The sequence below is a fragment of the Rana temporaria genome, chromosome 13, assembly GCF_905171775.1.
Source record: "Rana temporaria chromosome 13, aRanTem1.1, whole genome shotgun sequence".
Lineage (NCBI taxonomy): Eukaryota > Metazoa > Chordata > Amphibia > Anura > Ranidae > Rana > Rana temporaria.
Genome location: NC_053501.1, coordinates 29,221,108 through 29,235,102, shown reverse-complemented (window position 1 = coordinate 29,235,102; position 13,995 = coordinate 29,221,108). Strand labels below are relative to the sequence as shown.

General features: G+C 43.4%; 1 protein-coding gene across 1 annotated transcript in view; it reads right to left on the bottom strand.

Moving 5' to 3' along the window:
* Positions 1–11,487, bottom strand: part of LOC120921112 — a 72,162-nt gene extending 60,675 nt beyond the window's left edge. The window contains exon 1 of the mRNA XM_040333775.1: positions 11,037–11,487. The gene's annotated coding sequence lies outside the window, so the exon portion shown is untranslated. The remainder of the gene's footprint in view (positions 1–11,036) is intronic.
* Between the last annotated feature and the right edge of the window lie 2,508 nt (positions 11,488–13,995).

Sequence of the window (13,995 nt, the reverse complement as noted above, 5' to 3'; positions counted from 1 at the left end):
TCCGAGTTCCTTCTCTGAAGTTTGCTCCAAGATTCATTGGTCCATACACCATAATGGCTAAGCTGAATCCAGTTTGTTTCAAGCTTCAGATTCCCAAAAACCTCAAAATCTCTAACTCCTTCCATGTTTCCCTTCTGAAGCCTTTAGTCCTTAATAGGTTCTCTCGTCCTCTCCCCACCACGGCACCAGTCTCTGAGGAGAATCAGGAATATGAGGTCAGTCAAGTACTGGATTCCCGACTCTGTAGAGGCGCTCTTCAGTACCTTGTTCATTGGAAAGGCTTTGGTCCTGAGGAGAGGTCTTGGGTTCCTGCATCAGAGGTCTTTGCACCTCGTCTATTGAAGAATTTTCATCTGAAGTTTCCCTCTAAACCCGGACCCAGGCAGGGAAGGGGGAGGCCTCGTAAGAGGGAGGGTACTGTCATGAATATGCATCATGTCTGTCTGCCTACCTGATCTCCATGTGTTCATTAGAGGCAGATCCTGTTCTGGTTTCCCTTCTTATCACTTCCTCTTCCTGTATGGCTCCACCCTAGTCCATCCCAGGAAGCCTATATTAACCTTTGCTCTACAGGTCTGCAGTGCTGTTCAACAGTGTTCCAATGCTCAGTTCCTGTCTGCAGTGTATTGCTAGTTCCTGGTTGCAGAGTGCTACGATCATCTTCCGTGTACCGTTTTGGCTTGTCCCCGACTTCCCTGTCTGCCTGTGCCCCTGACTATTTGCATGTTCCACGGTTATCCTTGTCTGCCTGTTGCCCTGACCTCGGCCTGTCCATCACCACTGTTTGCTGGCTGCTTCCCCCTTCTCCCTGCGGAGTGTGACCTGAGGAATCCCGGGAACGCGACCTGGACCCAGTTGCGGCCAAGACCATCCCTACCACCAAGGGCTCTGGTGAATACAAAACTGGGTCTTAGACTCCGCGCCCTGGGTGATCTTGGGTCACGCTTCCTCCCTGCCAGCAGTAGTCGGCTATAGGGTTCACTTCCCTGCGGTGCATCCCTGACCCCTACAGGGTGCACTTGTCACCTGGCCACAGGTGACCTGACATGCGCACACCCTAAAGGTGGGTGCCGCACCTGGAACCAGGAACCTGCGAAGAACCAAGAACAACGGCCTCCGCCACAGAAATACCCCCTCCCATCATGCACAGCGAGGCTCAACTCCTCTCATTGGCTGCTGGGAAGAAGTGGTTCCGCCTGGATCCCCTCTATCGCCATCTGCCCCCCCAGAGATGAGACCATATCTCTGGACACACAGACTGACCCACAGGACAATCCAGAATTTAGCGACAGCCAAATTTAACTAAATTAAGAATGAGAGCAACTTACCTCTCTCATTCTCCCACTAACTTTAGCGTAGTGCTCTTTTTGAAAGCAAAGGGGGCGCTACACAGTCTTTGAGGTTACCAGTGCAATTTTGGTTTCCTATGAGCAAACCTTACTAGAATATGTGTTTAAAGTCCAACTACAGGCAAAAAGAAAATCCTTTCAGTTCTGGATGCATGGGGGGGGGGGGGGGCGGGTGACTACTGTGAGGCTATTGTTGCTGTCCTTGTGATACCATGTCACACACTGACACACAAGGTGTCGCAGGGACAGGACGTGAAGGGGAAACTATATTGTAGGGAGACAGAATGCAATTAAAACCCTTCCCCACTTTGCTAAAAGAGGTGTTTTGCACCCGGGGAGATTTAGTCACCATAATGATGTAATAATTCTTTTTTTTTTTTTTTTTCTTTTAAAGTGTATTTTGTGCGTGTACTCGAGAGAGAGGAGCCGGACTGCAGGAGTTGGGAGTAGGCAGGCCTCCCCCAGAGGCAATCTGCCACCTTTCTCCATGCCCCGGGTGGCAATGGTGGGTGTGTGAGGGGGTCCTCCCACACAGCCCGCCCTATCTGCTCCGCTTTGAAGCCCAACGGGGCAGAGGGACTCCCTATAAGGGAGTGAGAGGATCTAGCCCGCTCAACCAGCCCCGTTAGTCCTTCGCCTCTCTTTTTAGAGACCGCGTGGTCAAAGTGCGTGCATGTTAACCCAATTTCGAGTGCGTGTAAGTGTGGTGGTTTTTGTGGGAGGGGGGTGGGCACACCCACCGGGAGCCGGGCTGAGACCACCAAACTCAATTCACATGTAGCTGAGACCGGGATCCGAACCTCTAGCTGCAGAGGTGAATGGCTTGTCAGCGCAGTGCCAATCGCGTTGAGCCACCGCAGCTCATGATGTAATAATTCTGACTGCAACAGAATGTCTGACAGAACTACTATTCTGACATATTCCATACCACTTACTGGTAGTGTTTTTTGGGCTGCTGTCAATTCCTCAGAGTTTGTCAACATAAATCAGACCTGTCTTCCTAAAACAGAAAATCTCGCCTTTACATTGTGCAGCTGGGTCTCCTTATGAGTCAGTAGCATATAATTGCTTTAGCAAGCTTGGTAGTATTTAGTCACACACCCAGATGTTGGCTCAGGGTTACTTGTTCTTCTTAATCTAGCCCCCCAATCTCTCTCTGAGCATGTTCTGCCTAATGGCTACCTAGTATCATAACAGAACTTGGATGTTTAAGGACATACAGTAATTGCTTTTTTTCTGTTCCTCAAAATGTCCAAACACATTATGATGAACAAATTCGTATTTAGTCTGTAAATTAATACAATTAGTCTCTCTTCTGCCCTTAAAGCCAGCTCATGATGCAGGACACAGATGCATCAACTTTGGTAAGGCTGTTTCCTTTGAGTAATTAAAGTCTTGCCTGTGTCATAAATTAGAATAGGGTAGGGTGTCTCATCAAAGAATAGTAGTATACATTAGACTGTCTCATTGAACTTGGATAGGCTAGGATAGACTGTCTCATCAAATTAGTGTGGACTAGACTAGATTCTTAACAAAGTAGAGTAGACTAGAGTAGACTGTCTCATCAAAGTAGAGTAGACGATCTTATTACAGTAGAATAGGTTTGAGTAGACTAGAGTAGACTGTCTCATTAAAGTAGAGTTGACTAGAGTAGACTGTCTCATCAAAGTAGAATAGGCTAGAGTAGGCTGTCTCAGTAGAGTTGACTAGAGTAGACTGTCTCATCAAAGTAGAATAGGCTAAAGTAAGCTGTCTCAGTAGAGTTGACTAGAGTAGACTGCCTCATGAAAGTAGAATAGGCTAAAGTAGGCTGTCGCAGTAGAGTTGACTAGAGTAGACTGTCTCATCAAAGTAGAATAGGCTAAAGTAGGCTGTCTCAGTAGAGTTGACTAGAGTAAACTGTCTCATCAAAGTAGAGTGGACTAGACTAGACTCTCATCAAAGTAGAGTAGACTAGTGTTGGGATTATAATTGAACAATACCTACTCCATCTTGATCATATAGCATTCATTTTAGAGAATGATAGCGAAAATGTGTTTTGAGGCAAGATTAGTGAGAATAGACTTTCATACTGCTGACAGTGCGTATTGATTCAAGGGATAATGATTCGGGGATTTCCAATGGTGGCGTGACATTTGAAACTGACCACTATTGAGTAAATAAGCAGAATCAACAAACAAGTATCTAGTAGTGTTGAGCAGAATATGCCATATTCGATTTCGCGAAATATCTCGAATATATAGTCGAATATTCGAGATATATTCGCTAAATTCGAATATTCGTGATATTTTATCGAAATGAAATGATTGCGAATTTTCGCTATTGCGAATGCGAAAATAATTGCGAATTTTCGATAACTGCGGTAGGAGCACTCTGATTGGCTCAGAATATTCTTGATATTTTTTCGAAATTTCGCAAAATGCAAATGCGATATTTACTGCGCAATTTCGACAAATGCTGTAGGAGCACTCTGATTGGCTCAGAATATTCGTGATATTTTACAATACAAAATAATTGCGAATATTCGGCAAATGCGGAAGGAGCACTCTGATTGGCTCAGAATATTCTTGATATTTTACAATACAAAATAATTGCGAATATTCGGCAAATGCGGAAGGAGCACTCTGATTGGCTCAGAATATTCTTGATATTTTACAATACAAAATAATTGCGAATATTCGGCAAATGCGGAAGGAGCATTCTGATTGGCTCAGAATATTCGTGATATTTTACAATACAAAATAATTGCGAATATTCGGCAAATGCAGAAGGAGCACTCAGAATATTCTTGATATTTTACAATAGAAAATAAAAAAAGTGTTTTGCATTGGTGGTGATTCTTTACTCTATCCATCTGTCACAGCCGTTTGTCAATCAAACACCTTGAAGATTGAACACGTTCATGCTGCATGCTTTGGACTTTTTTTCACTTCACATATCAAAGACATTTTTATGAAAGATTATTTTTCTATTATTGGGACTATATTTCTTTATATATTTGTTTCACTGTGTATTTCACAAGTTATTTGCGCTTGCTTATTTTATAATTTGCCAGCATGTCTTGTCACTAGACATATTTTTTATTCTTGTAGAGCGACTCCATTTTCTGTCTTGTATTAATTTATGTTGTATAACATTTTTGAGTTGCTGCTGTATTCTCCCCTTTTTTTTAAGGTATGCGCAATTTTTTCCTTCTTACAAAAAAAAATAATATCAAACATACAAATATTCATAACAGAAACATACACAAAGCCCCCCCCTTTTGCATCAGAGACAATCAGAGTTCTCCTACCACAGTTATCGAAAATTCGCAATCATTTTCGCATTCACAATAGCGAAAATTCGCAATAGCGAAAATTCGCAATTTTTTTTTTTCAATTTGGCAACATAAAAGGATCGCCTCAGCTTAGCTACTCGGCCCAGGGTCTCTAATCATACCAGCAATGCTTTTAGACGTCGATAGGATGTGATCTGTTTTAAAAATCAAATTGAAAAAATGCGAATATTCGGAATTGCGAATATTCACCGCGAAATTCGAAATATATCGCGAATACTCGAATATGCCATATTCGAGCCGAATATTCGCAATACGAATATTCGTGAGCAACACTAGTATCTAGGTAGAAGTCACGGTTGATTAATCAATATTTTGAGGAGTAACTTGTTTTTCTGTATGTTAATTGGCCAAATTCCATGGCCCCATGATACGCCTCATACGATGTATTTGATTATAAATGCTGTACCCTTAAGAATACAAATCAGAGTTCTAAGTATAAAACTTGTCTCAGTGGTGTTTGAATTCTCCATGCGCATGTCCAGGGCAGATAACAGCGGTGACTTTGACTGACAGAATCAAACACAGATACTCAGAGAAGCCCACTACAGACCTGCAAGTAACCACTTGAACCCGAAGGACAATCTTTGTCCCTACAACTAGAGTAGACTGTTTCATCAAAGTAGAGTGGACTAGACTAGACTCTCATCAAAGTAGAGTAGACTAGTGTAGACTGTTTCATCAAAGTAGAGTGGACTAGACTAGACTCTCATCAAAGTAGATTAGACTAGTGTAGACTGTTTCATCAAAGTAGAGTGGACTAGACTAGACTCTCATCAAAGTAGAGTAGACTAGTGTAGACTGTTTCATCAAAGTAGAGTGGACTAGACTAGACTCTCATCAAAGTAGAGTAGACTGGAGTAGACTGTGTCATCAAAGTAGAGTAGACTAGAGTAGACTGTTTCATCAAAGTAGAGTAGACTAGAGTAGACTGTTTCATCAAAGTAGAGTGGACTAGACTAGACTCTCATCAAAGTAGAGTAGACTAGAGTAGACTGTTTCATCAAAGTAGAGTAGACTAGAGTAGACTGTTTCATCAAAGTAGAGTGGACTAGACTAGACTCTCATCAAAGTACAGTAGACTAGAGTAGACTGTTTCATCAAAGTAGAGTAGACTAGAGTAGACTGTGTCATCAAAGTAGAGTAGACTAGAGTAGACTGTTTCATCAAAGTAGAGTAGACTAGAGTAGACTGTGTCATCAAAGTAGAGTAGACTATCTCATTAAAGTAGAATAGACTTGAGCAGACTGTATCATCAATAGAGAGTAGGTTAGAGTAGTAATGCCATCAAAGTAGAATAAGCTTGGGTAGGCTGTGTAATCAATAAAGGTTAGGCTAGAATCTCATCAAAGTTGAGTAAATTAGAGTAGACTGTATGAATACATAAATAAAAAACTGCTGCTTGTGGCACTGCAACATGTGTTACGTTGGCCAGAAATGGATAAATGAAAAGTCTTAAGAAAATTTGACCAAAAAATCTCAGAACTTTCAAATGTCATTCAAAAGATTTTGTTTGCTTTTAACATTTGATTTTGGAATGAAGTGACGAACGAAAACCACAAACATTGTTAAAAATGTGTTCCTTTGAGAAATATTTTCCATCCTGCTTGTTCAAATGTTCTCATCACTGTGGTTGAAAATTAACTTCGATTTAACCCACTAATTATTAGAAAAACACACACATTTAAAACATTATTTTCTAAAAATTTTTGTTTGAAATTCTACCCATCTTTGGCCAGCTTTAACCACCTCAATACTGGACACTGTCACCCCCTTCCTTCCCAGACCAATTTTCAGCTTTCAGTGCTCTCATGCTACATTGTACCCAAATTTATTTTTTATAATTTTATTCACACAAATATCACTTTATTTTGTCTTTTGTGGCATTTATTCACCACTGGGTTTTGTTTTTTGTGATATAAGCAATAAAAGAGCAAACATTTTTTTAAAAACAATATTTTCTACTCAATCATACAAGCAAGAAATTACATATCGAGGGGGTGGCACGATTGAGCATCAGAGCATTGCATTTTACAGGAAATTACCGTGCTACAGATTGAAAAAGAAAAGTTTTTTTTATTAACATTCAATTATGACTTGTGTCGCAATTGTATATGCTATATTATTATTTTTTTTATTTACTAATTTTTTTCCCCCGAAAGTGGAGTTACCCTTTAAATTGTATGCAGTGTCTCCATCTACATGATGTTCTAAAAGCATCTAATGTATATCTAATGTATATATTACATTTATTCCAAGCTCCAACTACTCAAAAAATAGGATTTTTTGCAGTTTTGGGGATCATGAAGGAATTTTCTTCCCTGTTGCACCAAACTGACCCAAACTTTATAAAAGTTTTTTGGCTTCCTCTGAATAAACTGCAGGTAGAGGTTCCTTTAACACACGTGCATCCCATAGTATCCCATGTGCATCCCATAGTACACGTGTTTTAACACATGTCTTTTTTTAAGGTGTCAAAAGCACCCAATACATTTTAAATGACAGTGCATCTGAATGTCCCTGCACTATTTTCATAATGGAGTGCACCACAATGTATGGTATGTGTGTTAGGTACTGTAGCACAGGTACATTAACTACTGTACAGGTACGTTAATATATGTTGCTGGTGGCTACTGCAACACATAGGTATAAAGGCAGACTTCTGGGGCCAAATCCTCAAAAGGGATACGCAGGCGGAACTGCTGTTCAGCCTGCGTATCCCTGTGCCTATCTTTGGAACTGATCCTCAGAAGCAGTTTTCCAAAGATAGGCAGAAGATCCGACATCTGTAAGAGACTTACACTGTCGGATCTTAGGATGCAGTACCGCATCCGCCGCTGGGGGCATTTCGTGTCGAAATGCCGCCTAGCGTATGCAAATGAGGACTTACGGAGATCCACAAAGCTTTTCAGCTTTGTGTTTTCTGCGTAAGTTTACGTTTTGCATGCGTAAAATTAGGGATGCTTTTACAAGGTGTAAACTAGTAACACCTTGTAAAAACATACCTTTTTTTCGATCGCCGCTATTTTTTTCAAATTTCAAATTTTATTTTTCGCGCGTAACTTTTTTTTTTCCCGACGCAACTTTATTGTCCCGTCGCAATCCACAAAGCCCGACGTAACGTAATTTCGCGCGCTGCCCGTCGGGAAAAATGACGTCACACGCATGCGCAGAACGTCCGGCGCGGGAGCGCGCCTCATTTAAATTGTCATCGCCCCCTGGATGAGAAGACCGCCTTGCGACGGAGGCACTTAAGTTACACAGCCGAAAATTTCTAGGTAAGTGCTTTGTGGATCGGGCACTTAGGTAGAAATTTTCCGCCAGTGTAACTTAACTGCTAAAAGTTAAGTTAGGCAGGTTTTTTGAGGATTTTCCCCAAGGTTACTAAAGATGCACGCTATTTTAATCTTATTTTTGTCTTTTGGGGATATTTGCATCCTCACAAGGTGGTTTTGTGGATTTGAGTATAGTTAAAACAGTGCTACATCCCAAAATGTATAGCAACATTTGTTAGTGAACCCTTATTAACTTTATAGGCACCAACATACACAAATGTCTTTAAAAAAGTATATATTTTTTTACAAATTTACTAAAACATGATAGTGCGAGTTAAAATTCTCACAATAGCATACTACCCAAACTACAGGATTAATATCAACAACCACCAACAGGGCCCCATTGTATCCATAATCAGTGCGCCAGTGTATTGCGCCCATTAATGTCTGAGCAGGCTTGGTTTAAGTTGATGTAGCAAATTGAAGCTCTACATGTTTTGCGCCATTTCGCTTCTTTAGGAGCTTAGGGTAAGTATTAGTATGTGTTAACGCACTGTAGAGATAGCTTAAAAAACAATCAGAGGAGCAATGGGTGTGAAAACTGTCATCCAGAATATCAGATATTCATTATGGATAGTATTCACTTGCATATTCAATTCTCAGCTGCGGGGTGTCTTATGGGTTAAAGTTGGTAGCATAAAGTACAATATATACAATATATAGTAAGATACACCTAATTCCTGGGGTGTAGGACAAACAGACACTTTATAGAATCCCCCTAGTCGCTAGACCATATAATCAGTAAAGCCGTGTCCCAGCCATAGACCACCTAGATTACAGGCGTCCATGGCAGTATGTCCGATTGTAGCAGTGGTCTCCTTGCCTTACATCCACGCAAGTGGCATGCTGTATGGTATGTGTATTGGGTACGGTAGCACAGGTACATTAAAAAACACTTCCCGACCATCTCCTGTACATATACGGCGGCAGGATGGCTCTCATGCACAAATCGCCTTATATGTATGACAGTTCTTTTAAGAGCCATAGCAGGCACACTGCACGATAGGGGACCCAATGCGGGTGGCTGGCGATCGCAGGAACGGGGATTTGTGTGTGTGTATACACACAAATCCCTGTTCTGACAGGGTAGGAGAAATAGATTGTCTGTTCCTACTAAGTAGGAACAGCTATCTGGCTCCTCCTCTAGTCAGTCACATCCCCTCACAGTTAGAAACACGTCTAGGGAACACACTTAACCCCTTGATCGCCCCCTAGTGTTAACCTCTTCCCTGCCAGTGACATTTATACAGTAATCAGTGGCTATTTTTAGCTCTGCTCGATGTATGAATATCAATAGTCAAAAAAAAGTGTCAAAAGTGTCTGATCTGTCCGCTGTAATGTCACAGTGCTGTCAAAAATCACTAATCGCTGCCATTACGGGAAGAGAGGGTGGGAGAAGACATCGAGGAGCATGGAGGACACCGCTCGCCGCCGTCACCCGCTGCCCCACCGAGACAGGGTAAGTGCCGGGCAGATGGCGGCAGGGAGCACACTGGCAGCATTTGATGGGCCCAGTGGGAGCATTTGATGGCACAGTGGCAGCATTTGATATGGCACAGTGGGAGCATTTGATGGCACAGTGGGAGCATTTGATGGGGCACAGTGGGAGCATTTGATGGGGCACAGTGGCTGCATTTGATGGGCACAGTGGCTGCATTTGATGGGCACAGTGGCTGAATTTGATTGGCCCAGTGGCGGCATTTGATGGCACAGTGGCGGCATTTGATGGCACAGTGACGCCATTTGATGGCACAGTGGCTGCGTTTGATGGGCACAGTGGCGGCAATTAATTGGCACAGTGGCTTTGTTTGATGGGCACAGTGGCTGCGTTTGATGGGCACAGTGGCGGCAATTGATGGGCACAGTGGCTGCATTTGATTGCACAGTGGCTGCGTTTGATGGGCACAGTGGTGGCAATTGATGGGCACAGTGGCTGCATTTGATGACAGAGTGGCTGCGTTTGATGGCACAGTGGCTGCGTTTAATGGGCACCGTGGCTGCGTTTTATAGTCACAGTGGGCAGCGATTGATGGACACAGTGGCTGCGTTTGATGGCACAATGGACGGCAATTGATGGGCACAGTGGTGGCAATTTATGGGCACAGTGACTGCGTTTGATGAAACAGTGGCTGCGTTTGATGGCACAGTGGCTTTGTTTGATGTCACAGTGGCTGCTTTTGATGGCACAGTGAGGCTGCAATTGAAGGGGTTTTTCTTCAGAATTTTCGGTTTGTTTGCACCCCCCAAAAATGTTGAGCACCAGCCGCCACTGCTTCCTGTTGTACCAGTAAAATCCCCTTCATGGTTCCCTTATTGGGACATTTTCTACAATTTAGCTACCTGTAGTAAGACCACATGAGTGGTCCCTGTTGTGAAGTGGTCAACGCACTACACAGTAACTGCTCTGGTCACAAATATGTGTTTAATACATAGTGTATACTATAGCTGAAAAAATAATCATTTAAAAAAATGAATAATAAACGTAGTAGTATTCTATAATTAAAGGGTTAGTCCATTGCCAAAAAGGATATTTTATTTAAAAGCGAGGTGATCCCTTGCTTATTATTTACGTGTCTTGGATACACAAACAGCCAGATCTCCACGCTATAATTTCTCCGAATTTGTTCCCATCCACCTGGAAGCTTTGTGTAACCCTGTCCGCCTTTGTGTGTTTCAGCTCCTAGTTTTTTTTCCCACTATATAAAATGTGTTTTCCGTCCAGCAGGCAGAGTGGAAAACCCTCATAACGCCCATAATGAAAACCCAAGAATGCAACCCACGGATTTTCCCAACAGAATCCCTGAGAGGTAGAATAAAGCTGCCAAATGTTTTAACTCTTTAGCCTCTAGCATACATTGAAATATCAGTTTTGGGTGGACTGACCCTTTAACTTCTAACTACCTTCATGTTAGAGTATTATCTATTACTACCAGTCAGGAAAGTAACATGTGCTACGTATTTACAACAAAAAAATGGTCAATGAATGATAACTTTATCTTGGGATCATTGCTTTCTTACCTGCGTCTTTCCAAAGTTCAGGCTCTGTGTCGGAATTAAATTTCGTTTTTTTTTTTCGATGTGCATAATTTTTGGAGTACGCTGGTAACTTTTTCTGCTACATCTCTCAGTCTTGGATTGTCTATGGCTTCCAATTTTATTCTTTTGGTGTTTTTTTTCTCCTGCTTGTCTGACCCAGACAGAAGGCAAACTTTCTCAGTTGGAGAAACATGTTTGTTTTTAGATTTCTTTGTGCAGTTGGATTTCGTCAATCTTTTCATAACGCTCTTCATACTCGCTGTCTGCCCAGCTGCCTGTGACTATTGAGACTCCAGCAGAGGATGTGGTGGTGGGGATGTCTTTGTAGACTGTGGAGGGGAAATCCAGCCTCTGCTCTCTGCACTTTCATTGGAGTTTTCTTATTGCAGCCTTGAATGAACTGCGTGCTTTTAAAACAGTGACAAACCACGAGGCTATTGCCAGAGGGAGGGACACACCTTCCCATGTAATCATCCATAATTAGGGAATATTTTATTACAGATAAGGAAGTTTACTGAATAAAATGCACGCATTGCAGCACGTTTTTTTTTTATTTTTTAATTTTTTTTCATTTCAAGTTCTCCTTTACCCATTAACTATTACAAATCATCTACTTTGTGGTCGTGCTTTTTCTTTTGATCTTTCTTAGAAAATGCAATTTAACCCCTTCCCGATCGATTTACATCAGCAGAATGGCGCGGGCAGGCAAATGGACGTACCTGTACAACCCTTTGAATTTGCCGCCAAGCGGGGCACGCGCACGCTGCCGCAATGTTCGCCGGCGGCCCGCGATTGTGACACGGAGAGGCAGAACGGGGAGATGTAAACAAGGCATTTCCCTGTTCTGCCTAGCAACATGACAGGGATCTACTGCTCCCATCGGGAGCAGTTATCTCTCTCATGTTGTATTGAGATCATCCCCCTACAGTTAGAACACAACCCTAGGACACACTTAACCCCTTGATCGCCCCCTAGGCCCGGATTCACAAAGCACTTACACCGACGTATCTCGAGATACGCCGCGTAAGTGCAAATATGCGCCGTCGTATCTGTGCGCCGTGCCCACATAACTAGATACGCCTGAAAATAGGCTTCATCCCACCGATATAACTTTCCTACGCCGCCGTATCGTGGGCGCATATTTATGCTGGGCGCATTTGCCGATCCCATTGATTTTCAATGCACATATGCAAATGAGGGAGATACGCCGATTCACGAACGTACTTGCGCCCGGCGCAATATATACGCGGTTTGCGTAAGTCGTACGTCCGGCGTAAAGTTATTCCCCATATATGAGGCGCAACTCATGCTAAGGTATAGACCAGGGAACACAGCCGTCGCATTTTACGTCGTTTACGTAGTACGTGAATAGGGCTAGGCGTAGGTTACGTTCACGTCGTAGGCAGTGATCCGTCGAATCTTAGGCAGTATTTCCGACTAGATTCTGAGCATGCGCACTGGGATGCGCCCACGGGACGGTGCATGCGCCGTTTGTTATTCGTATCTTTTTGGCGCTCGGCCCATCATTTGCATGGGGTCGCGCCTCATTAGCATGGCTCATGCCCACTTCCACCTACGCCGGCTTACGCAGAGGGAACCCAGCGCAGTTTGGGAGGCAAGTGCTTTGTGAATTCGGTGCTTGCCTCTCTGCGCTACGTCGGCATAGCGTATATTAGATACGCTACGCCAGCATAAATATGCGCCAATGTATGTGAATCCGGGCCCTAGTGTTTAACCCCTTCCCTGCCAGTGTCATTTATACAGTAATCAGTGGCTATTTGTAGCTCTGTCGCTGTATAAATGACAATGGTCCCAAAATAGTGTTTAGTGTCTGATGTGTCTGCCATAATGTTGCAGTACCGATAAAAATCGCAGATCGCATCATTACCAGTAAAAAAAAAATATAATAAAAATGCCGTAACTGTATCCCCTATTTTGTAGACGCTATAACTTTTGCGCAAACCAATCAATATACACTTATTGAGATTTTGTTTTACCAAAAATATGTAGAAGAATACATATCGGCCTAAACTGTGGAAAAAAATAGTTTTTTATATATTTTTTGGGGATATTTATTATAGCAAAAATAAAAAAATATTGGGCCAGATTCACAGAAGAGATACGACGGCGTTTCTCTGAAACGCCGTCGTATCTCTCAGAGTATCAATGCGACTGATTCATAGTAGGGTTGTCCCAATACCGATACCAGTATCGGTATCGGGACCGATACCGAGTACTAGCGGGAGTACTCGTACTCCCGCTAATACCGGCGATACTAAAATAGAATACTTCCCCCCCGCCACCGCCGCCGCAACCGCCGCCACTGCCGCGTTAATCACCGCGGCGTGGGGAACATTACAGCCAGCGTTCGTTTGAATAGCTGTTTTCCCTGCCGCGCATAGACACTCCCCCTTGGACGGATCTGTCCAATCGCGAGCAAGGTGGAGTGTCTATGCGCGGCGGGGAAAACAGCTATTCAAACGAACGCTGGCTGTAATGTTCCCCGCGCTGTGATTAACGTGGCAGCGGCGGCATCACAGTAGGTACGGGGGACATGGCTGTATATACAGGGGACATGGCTGTATATACGGGGGACATGGCTGTATATACGGGGGACATGGCTGTATATACGGGGGACATTGCTGGATATACGGGGGACATGGCTGGATATACGGGGGACATGGCTGGATATACGGGGGACATTGCTGGATATAGGGGGGACATGGCTGGATATACGGGGGACATTGCTGGATATGGGGGGGACATGGCTGTATATACGGGGGACATGGCTGGATATGGGGGGGACATGGCTGCATGTGGGGGGACATGGCTGCATGTGGGGGGACATGGCTGCATGTGGGGGACATGGCTGCAATATGTTTGGGGACATGGCTGCGTATATGGGGGACATGGCTGGATATGTGGGGGGACATGGCTGCAT